General features: G+C 29.9%; 1 protein-coding gene across 5 annotated transcripts in view; it reads left to right on the top strand.

The window, feature by feature from the left end:
* Positions 1 to 21,825, top strand: part of mbl (splicing regulator muscleblind) — a 101,023-nt gene that overhangs the window by 13,308 nt on the left and 65,890 nt on the right. Inside the window, exon 1 of one of the 5 annotated variants that reach the window (XM_087157954.1) lies at positions 344 to 498. The exons of the other annotated variants lie outside the window; for them this stretch is intronic. The gene's annotated coding sequence lies outside the window, so the exon portion shown is untranslated. Of the gene's footprint in view, positions 1 to 343; positions 499 to 21,825 lie in introns of those variants that run through there. 5 annotated transcript variants of the gene reach the window in all.

Genomic DNA, 21,825 nt, shown 5'->3' with positions numbered 1-21,825 from the left:
TGTAAGAAAATGTAATTGCATATATAGAACAGAAGACGAAGCAATTGTAATTTATGAGAAACGCTTTCTTCTTTTTCTGAGAATTGTTATGAACAGTCGAAGCACGTGACGAGTGAGTTCGATAATTATTTTTAAGATGATTTTTCGTAGTTATGAATTGAGCAGTGGTTTGCCGGTCGGTCGCAAAACTGGTGATTCCACTTTTACATCGAAAGTCATGAAATGCAAGTGAGGTGGGATTACGCAATTCTGGAAAGGCGAGACGTCGAGCTGTCTTCCTTGACTTCGACTCTCTTAACCCACTTCGAAATTCGAGAGAACCTGTTTATATATTTCCCGCTGCAAAGCATCACGGGATTCAGAAGAGATTCATTAAGCATCTATTTAAATTCTTATAAAAAAAAAAAAAAAAAACTAACGGTTTCAGAATATCTAATGGCGAATTGGCAAAGTATATTATTTTAGGAGGCCTCCTCATCTACACATCTTGGAATTTAGGTAAAATATTTAATTTGCGTCCACTTCATTTTTTTTCCGTACATACTTTTGATGACGGAATGTTCTTTGACAGTATTGTACCATTCAGAAATAAAATTAAAAATAAAAGGGTCGCTTTATTAGATTTGGAAAAATAGTGCTTGATAATATTTGAAACTTCTGTTGATTTTTTTCTCAAATATCTAAAACAATTAAACTAACGATTTTGAGTAAGTTTTTTAAAACTACGCAAATAACCGGTTTTAAATTTTTTAGAATTCTAATTTATTACAGTCTAAACTGATAAACACCGGTTTGAATGATGTTAAAAAAGTTTTTAACGTAAATAACACAAAAGCATAAATATTTATCAAAAATCAAAAAGTTAACAGATGCATAATAGTAAATTACCTTTCGGAAAAATGCTAATGACAGAATTATATTGGTATACTGTTGTCAGGAAAAAAATTTATACATATATGGCATGCCTATTATATCTCAAATTTCGATCAGGTGACAGCCTTGTATTTTACATGTTTCGAAAGACACTGTCAAATAGTATAAATAAAGGCCATTAATTTATTTGAAAAAAATTAAAGGAAAAAGGCCTGCATATTTGTTATCTGATTTGAAAGGAACTAACTGCAACTTGCTCTTTAATGATTAAGGGAACCCAAAAAATGACCACAATATCGATATTTTTTTATTGCTTATAATAAAATTTCATCAAACAAAAAAATCATCTCTCTATCTACATTTTTAAAAAAGTTATAAATGATTTTAGATTGCCCTAAAACAGAAGCTTGATTAGCAGACAGACTTTAAAATGCTTTTTCTCATAGAAAATAATTTTGTGTTTCAGTCTTAATTAAATCCCTAAGGATTTTTTTAAATTTAAGATAAAGCTTTGAAGTAGACTTTTTTATCTTAAGTATAATACACTTATTTGAACTGTGCATGAAATAAGCATTTTATGAGGTATTAGAGTTTTGTAAGTATTTTTTATGAGAGCATGTTATATATACCTAACAGGAATTTTTAACCTTTTTTTTCTACTTTTTTACAAAACAATCTATAAAAAATGTTCTTAATTGATATATAGACAAATGAATGCACAAAATTGTTAAGATAAATAGTGTAAGCACTAAGAAAATTTTTTTTTGTGAAAGTATGTTAAAATAAAAAAACCTTAAAGATTTAAAAATGTTGAATTTTTTAAATTTTTTTTTTAAATTTTGAAAAAATTAACCATTTTTTGAAGATAAATTATTGATTATAAGTTATATGAGCATTTAAAGCATCCACAAAATGGATAAAAAGAAAAACGATATTTGAAAATATTTCCAAAATATAAAATAATTCGAAAATAAAGAATTCGTTAAAAAAGAAAATTCTTTAAACTGCATTTGCAGTAAATGTTAAAAAAGCTTCGAATAGCAACAATAGGAATGAAAATAAAATATTCGATTTAAACTAAAAAAAAACTTTTTTCTTACAAATATATTTTAATTAATTACAATAAAAGCAAAGTGTCAATTCGTCCATTTAATTGATTTCGCGTAAACCCTCTCCTCATGGCTGAAAACGATCCTTGCACATAAGAATTCCTGGACTGGGAAAGATTCCAAAAATGTTTTCTTTTCCACCCTCAACTTTTTGGCAACTCTCTCTTCTTTGCTTTATAGCCACGCGGAAGAAATTTTTGTGTTCAAAAACATAGTTTACACCCCCTCCCCCCTTTCAAGCGTCATGGGAATATTTTTACTACTGCGCGTTCTCTCTTATATATATATATATATATATATTTTTTAAGAATTGCGTACATTTGCTGTTCGAGTCTAAAATAAAATTGAAAAAAAAAAAAAAAAATTCCAATCTAATAAAACTTGCGGTAAAAAGCTTTTTTCTTGAAGTATTTATTGACGAGCATTTTTACTAGAAAATATTTTTCCTTACTCTCGCCTGTGCTTGCTAAGTTTAAATATTTTGATTTCCTATTAGATAAGATGTGAGATATTTCAGAAATGCACTTTTATAATTCACGAAGTTAGTAAAGCACAAATCACAGCGTAAATTCAATTCCATGTTTTCTCAAGAATAAGCCTTGACGTGTGTTCGTAGAAAAAGCACAGAAGTAGGAATCAGCCTTTCACTCTTTGCCTCGGGGTCTTTTTCTAATCTATTTGATAATAAATAGAACAGAATAAAATATATGTTATAGAAGTAGTTAACAGATTGGCCGAAATCTATTTTTAATTTATTTGATAGTAAATAGAACAAAACAAAATATATGTTTATAGAAGTAGTTAACAGATTGGGCCAAAATCTATTTCTAATCTATTTTATAATAAATAGAACAAAATAAAATATATGTCATAGAAGTAGTTAATAGATTGGTCAAAATCTATTTCTAATCTATTTGATAGTAAATAGAACGAAATAAAAAATATATTATAGAAGTAGTTAACAGATAGGTCAAAATCTATTTCTAATCTATTTTTTAATAAATAGAACAAAATAAAATATATGTATTAATTAATTAACTGATTGGTCAAAATCTATTTCTAAACTATTTGATAGTAAATAGAACGAAATAAGATATATGTTATAGAAGTAGTTAACAGATTGGTCAAAATCTATTTCTAATCTACTTGATAATAAATAGAACAAAATAAAATATATTATAGAAGATTGGTCAAAATCTATTTCAAATCTATTTGATAGTAAATATAACGAAATAAAATATATATTATAGAAGTAGTGAATAGATTGGTAAAAAAAATCTACTTCTAAATCTGTTTCATAATATATAGAGCAGAGTAAAAGATGTTATACAAGTAGTTAACAGATTGGTCAAAATCTATTTCTAATCTATTTGATAATAAATAGAACATATTTGGAGGTGCAAAATTGCCCCTCGCAAAATAAAATTTAAAAAAAAGATATCACCTTAATTAACTTTTGTTCTAATGATTGGAATGATTTTGTTCTAATGATTAATTCATTTTGTTCTGAAGATTAGTTTTAAAATTTTAAATAATTCAAATTGTTGACCTCAAATATTCTAATTAATTTGTATTAACTGTTAATTAAGTTACAGAAACAACGTAAAACGCAATTTGTCTGAATAAATCATACCCTTTTTTTCGACAGATTTGATAATATGAGGGGTAGCCTCAATCTGAAAAACGGGGGCCCAATAGTTTCGACAGGAGAGTAGTCGAAAGTTAGGGCCCCTCAGTATTAATTTCACTTTCTATACGTATTTCACTGTATAATTGTTTTGTATTATTTTACAGAGGTCAAAAAAAATATTGAATTGTAAGGAATGCAAATTTTTATACCATTTTAAACTATGTCATTTTAAATGGCAAAGTAAAAAATTTGAATGTGATCGGTTGAATAGTTTCTGAATAATGAGATTACAAACTATAAAATTCAAATTTCATCTATATTTTTAAAATTTGCAAAACTCTTAATTTGCCGTTTAATTTTGGCTCTCCTTTTACGATTCATAACAGTCATGTACTCAGTGGGGGGAATAAAAATCGACAATACCAATCTTCGCCGGGATAGCCTGGTCGGTAGGGCGCTGGGCCCATATCCAAGAGATCGTGGGTTCGATCCTCGCCGGCCGAAGACTCCCCGTGTAGTAAATGGTGACTGATGCACGTTAAATCTGTCGAGTCTCAAAGTCCTCCCTGTTCCCACAACAAATCAATACCTCTGGGGGTACTGATCCAGGAGTTTCCTTGTCTTCTGGATTGGTTCAAAATTACAAGGCTACGGAGTTGAACGTTAGTAGTCGTAAACCCATGAACTTGGGTCGGCTGTTCAACGACGGTTATAAAATAAAATACCAATCTTCATCTGTCAAAAGGTACTTAAAGATAGAATCAAGTTAGCACGTCTTATATACTAGCGAATTGATGTTTAATAACCGTAATGGTATTTACGCCACAATACTCCCCCACCAGAATTTTATTAGGGATAGAATTCGATAAACGGATACCACTAGTTGCTGAATTTGTGAAAGACCGGGAGAGCTGGATTAAGGTCACCGGGCTTTGAGCTTTTAGCCGTGTGAGCTGTATTATGTTCATGACTGTGCTTGAGGACTCTCCTGCGTTGCTATTAGCAGTCAAGCGTGTGCAGTAACCCGTTATGTATAATAAGACTGAGAGGCAACAGCGTGAGGACGCAGTCAGCTATTCAATGTTGACCATACATCGAAGTAGTCGTGGTCATATCACGTCCGGGTCACCAATGTGGGGGGAATAAAAATCGATTATGTTAACCTTCCTCTATCAAACAAAACCTCAAGATTGAATCAAGTTAACACGTCTTATATACTACTGAATAGATGTTTAATAATCACAACTCAAGAAAAAGTCAGTCTTCCCCACAACTCGGACTTCTGCCGTAGAAGTGGCACTAAACCATCACGCGTCCTCAAAAATGTCCAAATTCGTACTTGTGCCGCCTCTGATGACCGATAGAATTTAAGATTTTTTTTAAGAAAATGTTTTATTCAATGAATATGATACCGGTGAAGCTTGAAAACTGTTAATTTGCATATTACGTACTGCAGATTAACTAGGCTGATCCGTTGAATTTGCGAAATCAAGAGTTTTCCGCTATTTGCCTGAATAATCTGCTCATTATCGTTTTAAAGTTTTAGTTTATTATTATTATTATATACTTTTTATAACCGTCGTTGAAACAGCCGACCCAATTTTGGTTTTGCGACTACTAATGTTCAACTCCGTAGCCTTGTCAATCCAGAAGACAAGGAAACTCCTGGATCAGTACCTCCAGACGTATGATTTGTTATGGGAACATAGAGGACTTTGTGACTCGACAGATTTAACGTGCATCGGTCATCATTTACTGCACGGGGAATCTTCGATCGGCGAGTATCGAACTCACGACCTCTTGGGCATGGGCCCAGTGCCCTACCAACCATGGCTATCCCAGCCCAAGTTTATAAGTTTGTTTTTTTATTCTATTAACTAATTTATTTAAGCGTAGAGAAACGTTTCGGTTCCAGCAAAATTTTTATTTACTCTTTAACAAGTGCCTAAATAGATAGAGTGCAGATGGATAACCTAGGTTATTAGCAGATTGTCTTGATTATTTAAAAAAAATGAAACAATGTTTTTTTTTTCCACTTAAACGTATTCCCCCAGTTAATCTGCCCGTTAGCTAAATAATCTTTTTTTTTTCACATTAGCGGGCAACACAAATATAAGCGAATAAAAAATAATAAAATATGTTCTCCTTGCACACGTTTTAGGCCTTGCAACAACTCGTGAAACAAAGTTAGGGTGTAGATTGTGTGCCTCAACCATTTATAGACACTCTGCGTGACATCAGAAATTTTTTTACGTTATTTCTCATAAACTTTCCCACTCTTTTCGAGAGTGTAGATTAAAATATCAATGTGATATGGCCCTTCAACAACTGATTTTGTGGTTGGAAATGCAAACGAAATGTTGTTTTGATTTTGCTATGTGCGACTTAGAACGAGCGTGGGAGAAACTCTTCGTGTCAAATTCTCTTTCACCTACATAAGCAATTTAAAATTTAGAAAAATGTAAATTTAGGTAAACCTAAAGTAAATCATGACGTTTGCAACGGAGAAGAAAAATTTTTTTTCTTCAAAGTATCAAGAAGTAAACAAATCATGTCAGGATTACGCAAGGCGATGGAAAAGTAATCATGCCGTAATTTGTTGTTCTTTTGATATTTCGAAAATATTTTCACAGTATTTAGAAATTTATGGTTTGCTTTATGTTTACCTGAACTTACCTTTCTCTAAACTTCAAATTTCAAAATAGCAATGGTGGTGAAACAGAATTTGCCATGTAAAGTTTATCCTGCAGTATAAGCGTAACACAATTTGCCATGAAAAGTTTCTCCTACGGCAGTGTTTCCCAAAGTGTGGTACGCGTACCCCCAGGGGTACAGGAACAGTCTAGCGGGGGTACGCGTTCTTATGCAAAATATCTTGCAGCAAACGAAAATTTCAAAAATTTTTATTCGAAAGCAAAGCTAGCCATGAAAATTTACGATTATGTATTTTTCTATTGGCTATTTTTTGCGGAGTTAGCAGTTAATAATTAGTGTCAATATCCAGTTGTTATTTTTAACTTTTGTGAAATTTTTTATAGTAAAAAGTACATTCATTTTTTTATTAGTGGTACACAGCGTTTCGAAAAATTTAGAAAGGGTACACAAAAGTCATAAGTTTGGGAAACACTGTCCTACGGTATAAGCGTAACAGAATTTGCCATGAAAAGTTTCCCCTGCGGTACAGCATATCTCTAAATTAAGTGCTCACACTAACTTAAGTGAGAAGGGCTGCTCAACAAAAAGAGTTGTTCCTACGTAAATTTAAGCTTTGATTTTATGTCAGAAGAAGCTGACACGTTCCTCCATAAGTTATCAACAAGTGGTAATTGAAAATTCCCAATCGATTCATCTGAAAATATAGGGGTGGATAATGGAGTTGTCGAACTTAATCCAATTTCAGAGAGCCATTTTTAACTCCTCATAGCTCTCTTTTCTGAAAAGTAATAATGGAAATTTAGAAGAAAAAGATTTAGTTACGTTATTTTACTATTCATGATGTTAAAAAAAAAAAATCGATTGTCTTTGGAGACAGCAGCGTATGTGTTCTGTTAAATTCAACAACCTGATGACAGTCTCCGTAACTATTGACAACAATCGATTCTCAACGGAATAGGGAACGGAAACAAAAATTGAATGATTCAGTTGTGGTTGTGGAACCTTTCTTTAATGACTTACGTAAATGAAGGGATTAATGGAACATTTTTAAAACGATTGATTTCAAAATTTTTTTTTGTGTGTTTCATATGCGATGCATGTCCCCAGACTGGCGTCTCGAGTATCAATATCTAAAATAATATTGAATTTCAAAAGTTTAAGTTTCACCGTACTTAGAAAGTTTCGAACCTTTTTGGCCACCAACAGTGTGATGTGCTTTTATGTTCAGGTTTAGAAACATGACTAGAATTTTTATCGGCCATGTTATAAAACATTTGATATCAGATATGAAAGAAGAATTTTTTTTTCTCCTCTCAAAGAAAAAGTGAAAGAAAAAAACATTTAGAAGAAAGAGCTTAAGTAAACCTAGTGTAAACTATTAAGTAACAAATGCTGAATTTTTTTTCCTAAATATAAAAAATTCAAAAAAACAATTGCAGAACAATTTTTCCACTGCGTTATCTTGCCATAATTTGTTTGCATTTTGATATTTTTAAACTATTTTTTCAGCATTCGAAACTATGATACTTTTTAGAACAGAGCTTTTCGAACTTCAACAGTGGAGCACCTTTGAAAGCGGGACTTCAGCCAGCAGGGCATTAGATTTGACTGTTTAAACATTGTTGTTTTTAAATTTATTTCCCTTTGTATTCGAAAATGTTTTTTAAAAAATAAATTCAAGGCAAATATTGCAGATCTACAATTTTTTATACTATTTTGGCCCATTGCATTTGAAACAATTATTAGTTTTACACAAAAGTTTAGTTACAGCCAAACATAACGCCATTGTACTTTAATCTGCACAATGGGGTTATGTTTGGCTGACGTTCAGATAGAGTTGTCTGGTGTTGCCTTACAATTGGAATGTCGAAGAACAGATGAGACACTGTTACATTAAATGTAGCAGTTTTTCATGTAATACATTTAGTGTATTTTTTGGAAAATCAGAATATCCTAATATCTTTTTCTGTTCTTTTCGTGAAAAAATATTTTAAATAATGTTTTATATATACATATTTGTTATTTTAATTTTAAACATATCCTACCTTTTCACGAAGCACTGGAAAAATATTTTGCTCAGCACAGTTTCGGAACCTCTGTTCTAGAATATCTTGGGTGTTCACAGGGTGCTTAGCGTTTTTTAAAAAGTGCTTAAAGATGCTTATTTTTGATTTACGTTTTTTAAAAGCCCTTACAGGTGCTTTTCTATTCAGGATTTGTAAAAAGTGCTTAATTTTCTATCTTGTAAAAATAAATTTTTTTTCTTTTCCGTGTCGATTGTCGTACTAAATTACAAAAAGTGCCTGATTTTTAAAAATTTTTCTCTGCAATATTTATCAGAAACTAGTTATTTTTATCATGATTATGTAAAGCGTTTGAAAATGCTTTTGAATTTTATTGATTTTATCAATAATCAACAATGTTTATAAATTAAGAACTTAAAGAAGAATTTTTATTACTGCACAGATCCTAATCATGAATTTTTTATTATTTTTTTTTGGGAAAATGATTAAAAATTTTTTTGAGTGCTTGAAAAGTACTTAAAAGGTGCTTATTTTTTGTTGAAAAATCTGGCTACGCATCCTGAACTTCAGAATTCTATCTACAACAGTGTTGTCCATGTTAGGAAATTGGGTCAACTTCACTTTCGGTCATAGGTTCGTAACCTTTTTTGACCCAGCGTCCACTTTGGAAGAAAAACTTTTTTCAACGCTCCCTGAAAAAAATTTAAAAAAAACGATACTTTTTATACATTCTTTATTTTTGATATGTCGCACTTTAATCGTACCGTTAATTTATTGAATATATCTACTGATTAATAATTTTATACTTAAATATTTTTAGCAATTTTTCTTTTGAAACTAGTCTTTTCGTAAAAAAGAGTAATCCGTTACGAACTTTTTAAGTAGGGCATAAAATAATTTTTTAACAAATTATTTTTAAAAAACTCAAACAATTAGGATGAATAAATTTTTTTTAAATAATTTGTTTTATTTTCCCTTTAAAATCGGTTATTAATATTTTTCTAAATAAAATGCTGAATCAATAACATGCAATTTATGTAGAGTTTATTGACAAATAATTGATTTTCGAAGCCACTTAAATTTTAGAGAAAGCAGTAAAATCCCTTTCCCTTTTTGTTCGCATTTCATACAGGAAATTTAGCTTTTATTAATTGAAAATTTATGTAGCATGATACTGGATAATGCTTTGATAATAATTTGACTGGATAATTCTTAATTTCCACGCAGACTTCTTTTATGGTTAAGATATATAAAATAAAACTCCATTACAATTGCTATTTTTAATTATGTCCAGTGTTTATGAACTTAAAACCTGTTTTGTGTTGCTTAAGCATTTCCAAATAGTGATTTTCTATTTCGCGAATTTTCCATGTAGCGAACTTTTTATTAGGATTTAGCGACTTCGTTAAATAGAGGTCCGACTGTATTAATTCTAAAGTGTGCTCGATATTTAAAAAAATTTCTTCTATATGTAAGTTTTTACACATCTTTTAGAAATTCCGTACTCCTCCCTTTAAGTCTTCAGCGCCCACGTAAGGAACCTATGCTTTAGATACTACGAAATTCTTTGTCTTATTTTTTTAAAGCTGCTACAAGACAACTTTTTTTTTTTTTTTTTACCGTTACACCTATCTTTTATCTGCATACTTCATTAATTTTTGACTTAAAAGGATTGATCATTGGTTGTTATTTTTTAAACTGATTTCGAGTTCTTATCGCATTTCACTTAGCTGATTCAGATTCCATACATCCTTATGGAATTGTTAATCGACTATTATCTTTTTTCAAGCATTCCTCTCAGGGCAAGTATTTTTTTTTCTTCTTAATCTGTTTTCAAATTAAAGCAATAAAACAATTTTAACTGTCTCCTATCACTCCGCAAGCATGCTTCACACTTGAAAAAAAATAAAAATGCACTTAATTGTAACTTTTTTTTAAAACGATTTTCAAATTAAAGCAATGAAACAATTTTAACTGTCTCCTATCACTCCACAAGCATGCCTCTTACTTGAAAGAAATTGAAAAGCCACTTTATTGTTACTTTTTTTAAAACGATTTTCAAATTAAAACAATTTTAACTGTCTCCTATCACTCCGCAAGCATGCCTCTCACTTGAAAGAAAATAAAAAGGCTCTTTATTGTTACTTTTTTTTAAAACGATTTTCAAATTAAAGCAATAAAACAATTTTAACTGTCTCCCATCACTCCACAAGCATGCCTCTTACTTGAAAGAAAATAAAAAGGCTTTATTGTTACTTTTCTTTATTGTTACTTTTTTTAAAAATGATTTTCAAATTAAAGCAATAAAACAATTTTAACTGTCTCCCATCACTCCACAAGCATGCCTCTCACTTGAAAGAAAATAAAAAGGCTCTTTATTGTTACTTTTTTTAAAAATGATTTTCAAATTAAAGCAATAAAACAATTTTAACTGTCTCCCATCACTACGCAAGCATGCCTCACACTTGAAAGAAAATAAAATGGCACTTTATTGTTTCTTTTTTGGAAAACTATTTTCAAATTAAAGCAATGAAACAATTTTAACTGTCTCCCATAACTCCACAAGCATGCCTCTCACTTGAAAGAAAATAAAAAGGCTCTTTATTGTTACTTTTTTTTAAAACGATTTTCAAATTAAAGCAATAAAACAATTTTAACTGTCTCCCATCACTCCACAAGCATGCCTCTCACTTGAAAGAAAATAAAAAGGCTTTATTGTTACTTTTCTTTATTGTTACTTTTTTTAAAAATGATTTTCAAATTAAAGCAATAAAACAATTTTAACTGTCTCCCATCACTCCACAAGCATGCCTCTCACTTGAAAGAAAATAAAAAGGCTCTTTATTGTTACTTTTTTTAAAAATGATTTTCAAATTAAAGCAATAAAACAATTTTAACTGTCTCCCATCACTACGCAAGCATGCCTCACACTTGAAAGAAAATAAAATGGCACTTTATTGTTTCTTTTTTTGAAAACTATTTTCAAATTAAAGCAATAAAACAATTTTAACTGTCTCCCATCACTCCACAAGCATGCCTCTCACTTGAAAGAAAATAAAAAGGCTCTTTATTGTTACTTTTTTTAAAAATGATTTTCAAATTAAAGCAATAAAACAATTTTAACTGTCTCCCATCACTCCACAAGCATGCCTCTCACTTGAAAGAAAATAAAAAGGCTCTTTATTGTTACTTTTTTTAAAAATTATTTTCAAATTAAAGCAATAAAACAATTTTAACTGTCTCCCATCACTACGCAAGCATGCCTCACACTTGAAAGAAAATAAAAAGGCTCTTTATTGTTACTTTTTTTAAAAATGATTTTCAAATTAAAGCAATAAAACAATTTTAACTGTCTCCCATCACTCCACAAGCATGCCTCTCACTTGAAAGAAAATAAAAAGGCTCTTTATTGTTACTTTTTTTAAAAATTATTTTCAAATTAAAGCAATAAAACAATTTTAACTGTCTCCCATCACTACGCAAGCATGCCTCACACTTGAAAGAAAATAAAAAGGCTCTTTATTGTTACTTTTTTTAAAAATGATTTTCAAATTAAAGCAATAAAACAATTTTAACTGTCTCCTATCACTCCGCAAGCATGCTTCACACTTGAAAGAAAATAAAAATGCACTTAATTGTTACTTTTTTTTAAAACGATTTTCAAATTAAAGCAATAAAACAATTTTAACTGTCTCCTATCACTCCGCAAGCATGCCTCTCACTTGAAAGAAAATAAAAAGGCTCTTTATTGTTACTTTTTTTTAAAACGATTTTCAAATTAAAGCAATAAAACAATTTTAACTGTCTCCCATCACTCCACAAGCATGCCTCTCACTTGAAAGAAAATAAAAAGGCTTTATTGTTACTTTTCTTTATTGTTACTTTTTTTAAAAATGATTTTCAAATTAAAGCAATAAAACAATTTTAACTGTCTCCCATCACTCCACAAGCATGCCTCTCACTTGAAAGAAAATAAAAAGGCTCTTTATTGTTACTTTTTTTAAAAATGATTTTCAAATTAAAGCAATAAAACAATTTTAACTGTCTCCCATCACTACGCAAGCATGCCTCACACTTGAAAGAAAATAAAATGGCACTTTATTGTTTCTTTTTTGGAAAACTATTTTCAAATTAAAGCAATAAAACAATTTTAACTGTCTCCCATCACTCCACAAGCATGCCTCTCACTTGAAAGAAAATAAAAAGGCTCTTTATTGTTACTTTTTTTTAAAACGATTTTCAAATTAAAGCAATAAAACAATTTTAACTGTCTCCCATCACTCCACAAGCATGCCTCTCACTTGAAAGAAAATAAAAAGGCTTTATTGTTACTTTTCTTTATTGTTACTTTTTTTAAAAATGATTTTCAAATTAAAGCAATAAAACAATTTTAACTGTCTCCCATCACTCCACAAGCATGCCTCTCACTTGAAAGAAAATAAAAAGGCTCTTTATTGTTACTTTTTTTAAAAATGATTTTCAAATTAAAGCAATAAAACAATTTTAACTGTCTCCCATCACTACGCAAGCATGCCTCACACTTGAAAGAAAATAAAATGGCACTTTATTGTTTCTTTTTTGGAAAACTATTTTCAAATTAAAGCAATGAAACAATTTTAACTGTCTCCCATCACTCCACAAGCATGCCTCTCACTTGAAAGAAAATAAAAAGGCTCTTTATTGTTACTTTTTTTTAAAACGATTTTCAAATTAAAGCAATAAAACAATTTTAACTGTCTCCCATCACTCCACAAGCATGCCTCTCACTTGAAAGAAAATAAAAAGGCTTTATTGTTACTTTTCTTTATTGTTACTTTTTTTAAAAATGATTTTCAAATTAAAGCAATAAAACAATTTTAACTGTCTCCCATCACTCCACAAGCATGCCTCTCACTTGAAAGAAAATAAAAAGGCTCTTTATTGTTACTTTTTTTAAAAATGATTTTCAAATTAAAGCAATAAAACAATTTTAACTGTCTCCCATCACTCCACAAGCATGCCTCTCACTTGAAAGAAAATAAAAAGGCTCTTTATTGTTACTTTTTTTAAAAATTATTTTCAAATTAAAGCAATAAAACAATTTTAACTGTCTCCCATCACTACGCAAGCATGCCTCACACTTGAAAGAAAATAAAAAGGCTCTTTATTGTTACTTTTTTTAAAAATGATTTTCAAATTAAAGCAATAAAACAATTTTAACTGTCTCCCATCACTCCACAAGCATGCCTCTCACTTGAAAGAAAATAAAAAGGCTCTTTAATGTTACTTTTTTTAAAAATGATTTTCAAATTAAAGCAATAAAACAATTTTAACTGTCTCCCATCACTCCACAAGCATGCCTCTCACTTGAAAGAAAATAAAAAGGCTCTTTATTGTTACTTTTTTTAAAAATGATTTTCAAATTAAAGCAATAAAACAATTTTAACTGTCTCCCATCACTACGCAAGCATGCCTCACACTTGAAAGAAAATAAAAATGCACTTTATTGTTTCTTTTTTTGAAAACTATTTTCAAATTAAAGCAATAAAACAATTTTAACTGTCTCCCATCACTCCACAAGCATGCCTCTCACTTGAAAGAAAATAAAAAGGCTCTTTATTGTTACTTTTTTTAAAAATGATTTTCAAATTAAAGCAATAAAACAATTTTAACTGTCTCCCATCACTCCACAAGCATGCCTCTCACTTGAAAGAAAATAAAAAGGCTCTTTATTGTTACTTTTTTTAAAAATGATTTTCAAATTAAAGCAATAAAACAATTTTAACTGTCTCCCATCACTACGCAAGCATGCCTCACACTTGAAAGAAAATAAAAATGCACTTTATTGTTTCTTTTTTTGAAAACTATTTTCAAATTAAAGCAATAAAACAATTTCAACTGTCTCCTATCACTCCGCAAGCATGCCTCTCACTTGAAAGAGTTAATTGTAACTTGAAAAGTTAATTGTATCACATTTTGAACTGACTACAGTTTTTTATTTATTTATTTAGTAGTTGAATACTCGTTCTTCGTACGGAGTGTAAATAAAATAATTATCTATTAATCAGTACTGAACAACACTACGAAATAATGCTCAAAACTGATAATAAAGCCAAAATAATTGGGTTTTTTTTCTCCCTTTTTATTATCATATTTTAACCTTTTCGGTGACTTTACGTTATTAATGCAGGCGTTTTTTGTTGTTCATCCCATCAGAATAAATATTATCAGTATCACTTGGCATTAGGGGAGGCGGAACTGTAGTGGGCAACAAACAATACTATAACTGTATCTAGTTACAAAATGGTTGTGAAATATTCTCATCCTGTATCTATGACAGGAGACGTGGTGGCTCAGGGGATAGAGCGTTCTCCTTCTAATTGAGGTGAAGCGGGTTCGAATCCCAGTCATGGCTGGTAGATACGAATTCCGCATCCGACTTGCACCGACCACGCAAATGCGGGTTAGTTCCATCGAAAAGTCCCAAACGGCAAATTTCTACCAATACTTAATCCAGGAGTTTCCTTGTCTTCTGAATTGGTTTTAAGGTTAGAAGACTACGGAGTTGAACGTTAGTAGTCGTAAACCCAAAACATTGGGTCGGCTGTTCAACGACGGTTATAAAATAAAATGAAATCCTTTTTAACAAGCAAACGAGACTACAACTGTATCTATTTAAAAAATGGTTGTGGAATATTTTCATCCTATATTGAAGTAGTAGTAGTCAAGCAGAAGTAGTTTCTAAATGGATATATTAATGCAAGGAATTCTAATAGGGAGCGATAGTTAAGAAGAAAATGGGTCAATTTCTACATATTGGGGAGTGTTAGCAAGAATGGAAAGATAAGTGATGGGTTTATAATGAAACTCTTTTATGGGTTCCCTATATTTGCAAGGCTTCTATTTCATTCCTCAAACTCTTAGTTTCGTTTTTTTTTTTTTTTTTTTTTTTTTTTTTTTTTTTTTTTTTTATCGTATTATTTAACGCAACGGTTATATGTTGGAACAGTAACATTTTTGAATCTCTTACTTTTTTTGAGCATGTTTACTTCTGAAATGATGTTACATTTCACAAGTTCACAATTCTTTTTCTTCTTTAAATATCAATATAAGTTTAAAATTTTTTTCGTGTTTAAATATCAGCGATAGCGCATTTATCATTTTATAAATTTCGTAGACTTCGGAATAATAAAAGCAAAATTGAAAGGAATTTAAGTATGTTATTGAGCAGTATCAGGTATTAATGTTCATCTTTTTATTATTTATCTTTCGTATACCAGTTCCATAAGCCATAAAAATAACGTTCGCTATTTTCAAACTGAAAACGAGAATAAAAAAATTGCTCGTTTGAAATTTTCTATCAATGTTTTCTGATCTGCAGACAGAATCAAAAAGTGTTCTATTCGAATTAAAACATTCTGAGCAATAGTAAAAAATAAAGTGTGTTATTTTCGTTATTTTCTTTACAGCAGAATGAAACAAAAAGTGTTCTTTTCGAATTTAAATTTTACGACCAACAGTTAAAAGTAAAGTTTTGTTGTAACCGTGAATGACCGAAATCAGGAGAATGTCGACTTTCACCAGTGAATGTCAACAATCACATAGTCGCTTCGGTGAATGTCCGAAATATTTCTTATATCCGATTTAATATTAATTTATTCGTTGATGTTATTGTATTTTTTTCGATATATTTTAATATCTGCTGAGGATAGATTTGGTGAAACATCAGTGTTTGGAGTACTGATTAAATGTATACCGGGCAGTGGCACTTAACTATATCTAGTATACATTTCGGACATTCACCAAAACGACTATGTGATTGTCGACATTCACCGGTGAAAGTCGACATTCTCCTGATTTCGGCAATTCACAGTATCATAAATCATGTCAGGTCTCTTACAATTCTTAGAAACTTTAAAAAAATATTGTTAATATTGTAATTAGGAAGTTACAAACTTCGTTTTATTACATTGTAGTAAAAAAAAGACATTTATTTAATCGATTTTGTGATTAAATATATTTATTTTATTTATTTGGAAATTTTAAGCACACTGGTGAATACGAATATATATATATATATACACCTATTTTATTGACTAATTTATAAATTTTTTATTTTAGAACAAATGTGAATTATTTTAATAGTTGGAAGAAAATAATAATAAATTAATAAAATTTAAAAAAATTAATGAAATTGAAAATTAATAAAATTTAAAAAAATTAATAAAATTGAAAATTAATAAAATTAAAAACATAATAACGTTCGGCTATAAGAAATTTCTCTTTTTATTTTCTTTAATTTAAGAAATCAGAAAAATAGCTTCTAATTTCTCTCTCAAGACCCATATTTTGAAATTTGTCTGGTTGTTTTTGAAGGCCACCTTGGAGAGTAAAATGGGTCGCGCGCTTTTCTTTTAAGTGAAGTCCAGTTTTTACTAACCCTTTCAGATATATTTTCACTTGCCCATCGGCCACTTTTAAAACTGGTTCTAAATAGGATTATCTTACGAAAAAGTCTGCCACTAGAGCAAGTTAAGAAAAATGAAATAAATAAAATTAAAATGTTGTAAGTTGAGTGACACGATACATTCGATTAAAGTTCCGGGATGTGAAATATAATTTTCTAATATTAGAAATTAACCGTTTTTCTTACCTTTCTGAGAGCATGTTCGAACTCTTATCTGACTACTAAAAAGAATAATGCCCTCATTGCGCAAATCAATTACGATTTTCGTTTCGTTGACTATAGTGGGAGGGGATTATAAATAACACGTTTATTATTATTTATTTATTTAAATTTTTTATTTATCATCCCTGATGTCCGCTGCATCAGCGTTTTTCGCCTTTATTTTTAAAGCATCTAGCATCTCTTGTGTCGGTCAAAGATTCCGCTGTCCGGTTACATTTTTATTATCTAACGCAGATGTCGCCATACCCCGGGCCGCCCAAGGAATATTAATTTTTTATATTTTATATCATAACCGTCGTTGAACCGCCGACCTGATTTTGGGTTTACGACTACTAATGTTCAACTCCGTAGCCTTGTAACTTTGAACCCAATCCAGAAGACTAGGACACTCCTGGCTCAGTCACTCCAGAGGTAGGATTTGTAATGGGAACGTTGAGGACTTTGTGACTCGACAGATTTAACGTGCATCAGTCACCATTTACTACACGGGAGTCTTCGAACCCACGACATGGGCCCAGTGCCCTACTAACCAGGCTATCCCGGCCTTGAGTCAAATATTGGGAGAAATTTGCCTTCGTGGAGGGCGTTTTGATGGAACTAACTCTCATTTGCTTTATATGGAGAGGAAAACCTCCCAGGGTTAGCCTAACGGCAAGTGAACCCTAACCCATGATCCATCTACCACTGAGGATATTTTATGCCAGTACTCTGCCAGCCTGGTACGGAATTCGTACCGACAAGCCATCGCTGGGATTCGATCCCGGTTCACCTCGTTGGAATGCACACACTCTATCCCCTAAGCCACCATGACTCAAGGAATATTAATTATTTATTTACAGTGGATTATTTCTTGGGAGGCTAACCGGTAGCTAAAAGACGTCAACTAAACCTGCACCTCGCACGTTCTATTTTGAAGTCATATTCAATTGCAATTAAATCAAAATTATTAAATCAAAGCAAATTAAATTTATCAATTGTTGACGCGGCGATAAAAAGGTTGGGGAGCACTGATCTCAGGGGTGATTGTACCCCGGAATTCCGGGTCTTCCGTATACGATAAACTAAGATATTTTTAATCGTTATTTTCTTATATTCCGCCGCCCTGTGGCGACAGTAAATGGCGTTTTTCTTGCGTTAGAAAGTTAGAAACCACTTTCCAATTAGTTAGAGTACGCATATTTTAAAACTGAGCTTTCTGCTGGGCGAAAAGACAAGTGACAATCGTTTCATGTTCTCCTGTAGCGGATTTTTTTCTCATTATTATCGTCAAACATAATTAATATATCGTTAATCGAAATTCTAACCATTAACCGAGATTACTCCGATTTCAACTAGAGATCAGTATCTGCTGATGATAATTGTTTTTTCAAATGTTGGGAGAGTAATTTATCTGCATTTTAACAACAAACAAACTAATCGACACAAAACTAGACAGAAGAAATTAATTAAATTTAATAACAATTTCAAAAACTTAGTTTCTGTTATGGATGAGAAGGCGGAAAATAATTCTAGGTTTGTCAGACCTCTTAAAACGTAGGGAGAATTGCTTTCGTATTAAACTTTTATCCCCCCCCCCTCTTTCGAAAGCGATGCAACTTAAATGTTTAATTTTATGTGTGACAAAAATATTTTTTATTTTTTTCATTAGCATAAAAACCTTTGCAAGTAAATAAACAAAATAAAATGAATATATTTAACATTTTTATTTTATTTTGCTTATTTGCTTACTTTGTTTTATTTTTGAAACTTTTTACTCTTATTTGCGAACAAAGCTGCTTGTTTTATGGTTCAGGATATTCGTTTTCAAAATAAAAAGACGTTTGGTTTGATTTCAGATAAAAATGCATTGCAAGAATTAAGACGAGTCGTCGTCCGTAAATTTTTTTTTGTCCCATTTATAATTAATTTGCACGTAGACCATTGCCAATATCTGCAAGCAAAAATGAAGATAATTAATTATTTAAGAGATTAATTGATTAATTGAAATTCTGAACATTTCATTACGAAATAATTTTCTTCTTCTCAGTACGCTTTGTGAATTTTAGAGTAAATAATAAAAATATTTTTTTTTTGAAAAATTTAATTATGTTCTTGTAATTAATTTTGTTATAATTAAAGAGTTAATTTTTAAAATAAAGCAATTTTCGTTGTTTTATTTTGCATCGCTCATTTTAATAACTGACGATGTTATTTTTTCACAAACACATCAAATGAAATTATTTTTATCCCATTATTTATTTTTCTGAAGATAATAATATCGTGCAATGTGATATCTTTTTAGATATGAAAAAAATGTGACAGCTGTCATGGTTACTTTCAGTATAGGCTTGTTGAATGAGATATCGCAAACCTTTTCCTTCCCCACAATCTCTTAGTAAATCAAATATTATTATTCGAGTCCTCTCCTTGTTGCGCAAATACGGTTTAGTTCCGTCAAAAAGTCCTCCACAAAAGTCCCAATGATTGATCCAGGTGCTCCTTTGTCTTCTGGGTTGGGTTCAAAAATACAAGGCTACTGAGTTGCACATTGATAGCTGTAAACCGAGTCGGCTGTTCAACCTTGGTTATAAAATGAAATATATTTTAGTACGCCTATTTCAAATAATAATAATTTTTTTACTTTCTATGACCTCGATTTTTGAAAATTTGTTTTAGATCTTCCACAACTTTTTGAGTTGATTTAGTGCAGATAATTTTAAAATTCGAATGATGTATATATAGAAATATGACTTCAAGCTTTGAAGTGAGTTTAGCGAATGTAATCGTTAATAATTAGTTTAAAGTGCGAAGCATCAGACACTTTTTTTCTTCTGTAGAATTAAGAGTTTTGCATATCTTATAAAAATCTAGTGATAGTGTCGCAGTTTTCCTTTGTTGCCATTATCAATGTAATGTTTTTGACTGGAAAATCACGTGGTAGGATCCAGTTTTTCCTCATTAATTTTCATATTGGTTTGGTTGTGATCAGCATAAAATTGATCTATGTCATAAAGTTATTTTTTTTTTCTATCAGTATTTTTATTTCTTTAATTTAAAGGTCAAAGTGTTATTATCGCGTTTTTTATTTTGCTTGATTTCTAAAGTAATAGGATTGTTTTTATTATTATTAGAATGTAATTCTACGTTACATTTTAAGATAAAGTTATTTTAATCGTTGTCTGATCTCATTAACCGTTTTACAATTATTATTTTTCGGTGCAAATTACATTAATATACTATTGTGAACTATTGCCTCCTAGTATTTTGAAACTAAGCAATGGTGAATATGGAATATCCATAAGTCAGGTAGTTAAGTGAGCTGCGAAAGTCAGTGAAATATTTTAATTATTAATAATAATTTTTTTTTAAAAAATTTCTGAGGATTTAAATTTTTTAATATTAAAAAAAATGTACTTCATTGCATTCATTTATTTCTGTCAATTTTAATCCTTCCTTGTAATCAAAGACATTTTTTTTCTATATTGATGCATTTTGAGAAAACACATATAATCAATTTTTAATTTTATTTTTTAGTGAAAGTGTAAGGAAAAAGAAATGTTTAAGCGTGTGTCCTCAAAGTTAAGCTTAAACTCGCTTTGTTGACTTTATACGGTTTGATATTTTACAAGCCAGTGAAATCCAGAAAATATTGTATAGAAAAAGTGATTTTTCGAAATTTAAGCCCATAAGTCTGGAAAAAAATCAGGTAAAGTCTAGACAACTTCGTATCGAACTTCGCCATAAACTCTGAAAAATTATAGCTGATAGAAAAGAAAGGAAATTCTTTGCATATTTGAAATCTACATTGCATATCGAATCAAAATCATTTTTAAAATGTCCGGAAATCTCAAAAAGTTGTTGCCCTGATTTAAATAAACTAACTTATTAAAATAAAGTGATTGAAGTTTTGGTGAGACTATATTTCGAGATACTTAATAAGCTATTCAATTTATGTCATAAATTATGGCACATTTGATTTATGATATTGATTTGATGATTATGATATTTATGATATATCATAAATTTTGGCATTTGATAATTTATTTGTATCATCAAAACAAGTAATATAAAGAAAAAAAATCTAAAGTAAATTCCTATTTGGTCAACAATGAAAAATTTTATGTTAGTTACTTTTTATTAAATAATTGAAAAAATGTCTGAATTTAATTCTAAGTCTAATTAAAAATTAATTAATTAAATTTTGGCATTTGATAATTTATTTGTATCATCAAAACAAGTAATATAAAGAAAAAAAATTTAAAGTAAATTCCTATTTGGTCAACAATGAAAAATTTTATGTTAGTTACTTTTTATTAAATAATTGAAAAAATGTCTGAATTTAATTCTAAGTCTAATTAAAAATTAATTAATTAAATTTAATGAATTAATACTTGAAAAAATTATTAGAACTTGAGTGGATGATTAAAAAAGTAAATTGAAAATTTGAACAAGATATAGGGAGAGCGTGAACTAATAGAAGGAATTAAATAAATATTTATGTGCTACAAAAATAATTATTATTGTAGTTTTCAAATATTTTAAAATTTCTATACATATACTGATTTAAATACTTGAAACCTCTAATAAATTTCAATTAATGCGTGCTCTCATGTCCAGAATTATTTGTAAACTTAATACAGTCTCAAATAATGTTTAGAATTATTTGTATAATCACAAATATTTTTTAAATTATTTAATTAAATTTTTTAAATCATTTGTGATTGTTTTAAAATATAAACTTTTTTTTAAATATACTGATAAATGTTACAAAATTGAATTTTTTATTTAATGGAAACATGTTCCTCTTCTGCTTCCCTTTTCTACTAAGTATTTCGATCAAAGTAAAAAAAAATTCATAATTTAAATTGTGGCAAGGCTTAGACTAAA

This window comes from Parasteatoda tepidariorum, chromosome 2 (genome assembly GCF_982258835.1).
Source record: "Parasteatoda tepidariorum strain Cologne lab strain chromosome 2, Ptep-v5.0, whole genome shotgun sequence".
Taxonomy (NCBI): domain Eukaryota; kingdom Metazoa; phylum Arthropoda; class Arachnida; order Araneae; family Theridiidae; genus Parasteatoda; species Parasteatoda tepidariorum.
Note: the sequence above shows the minus strand (reverse complement) of the source record. Positions and strands in the feature narration are given on the sequence as shown.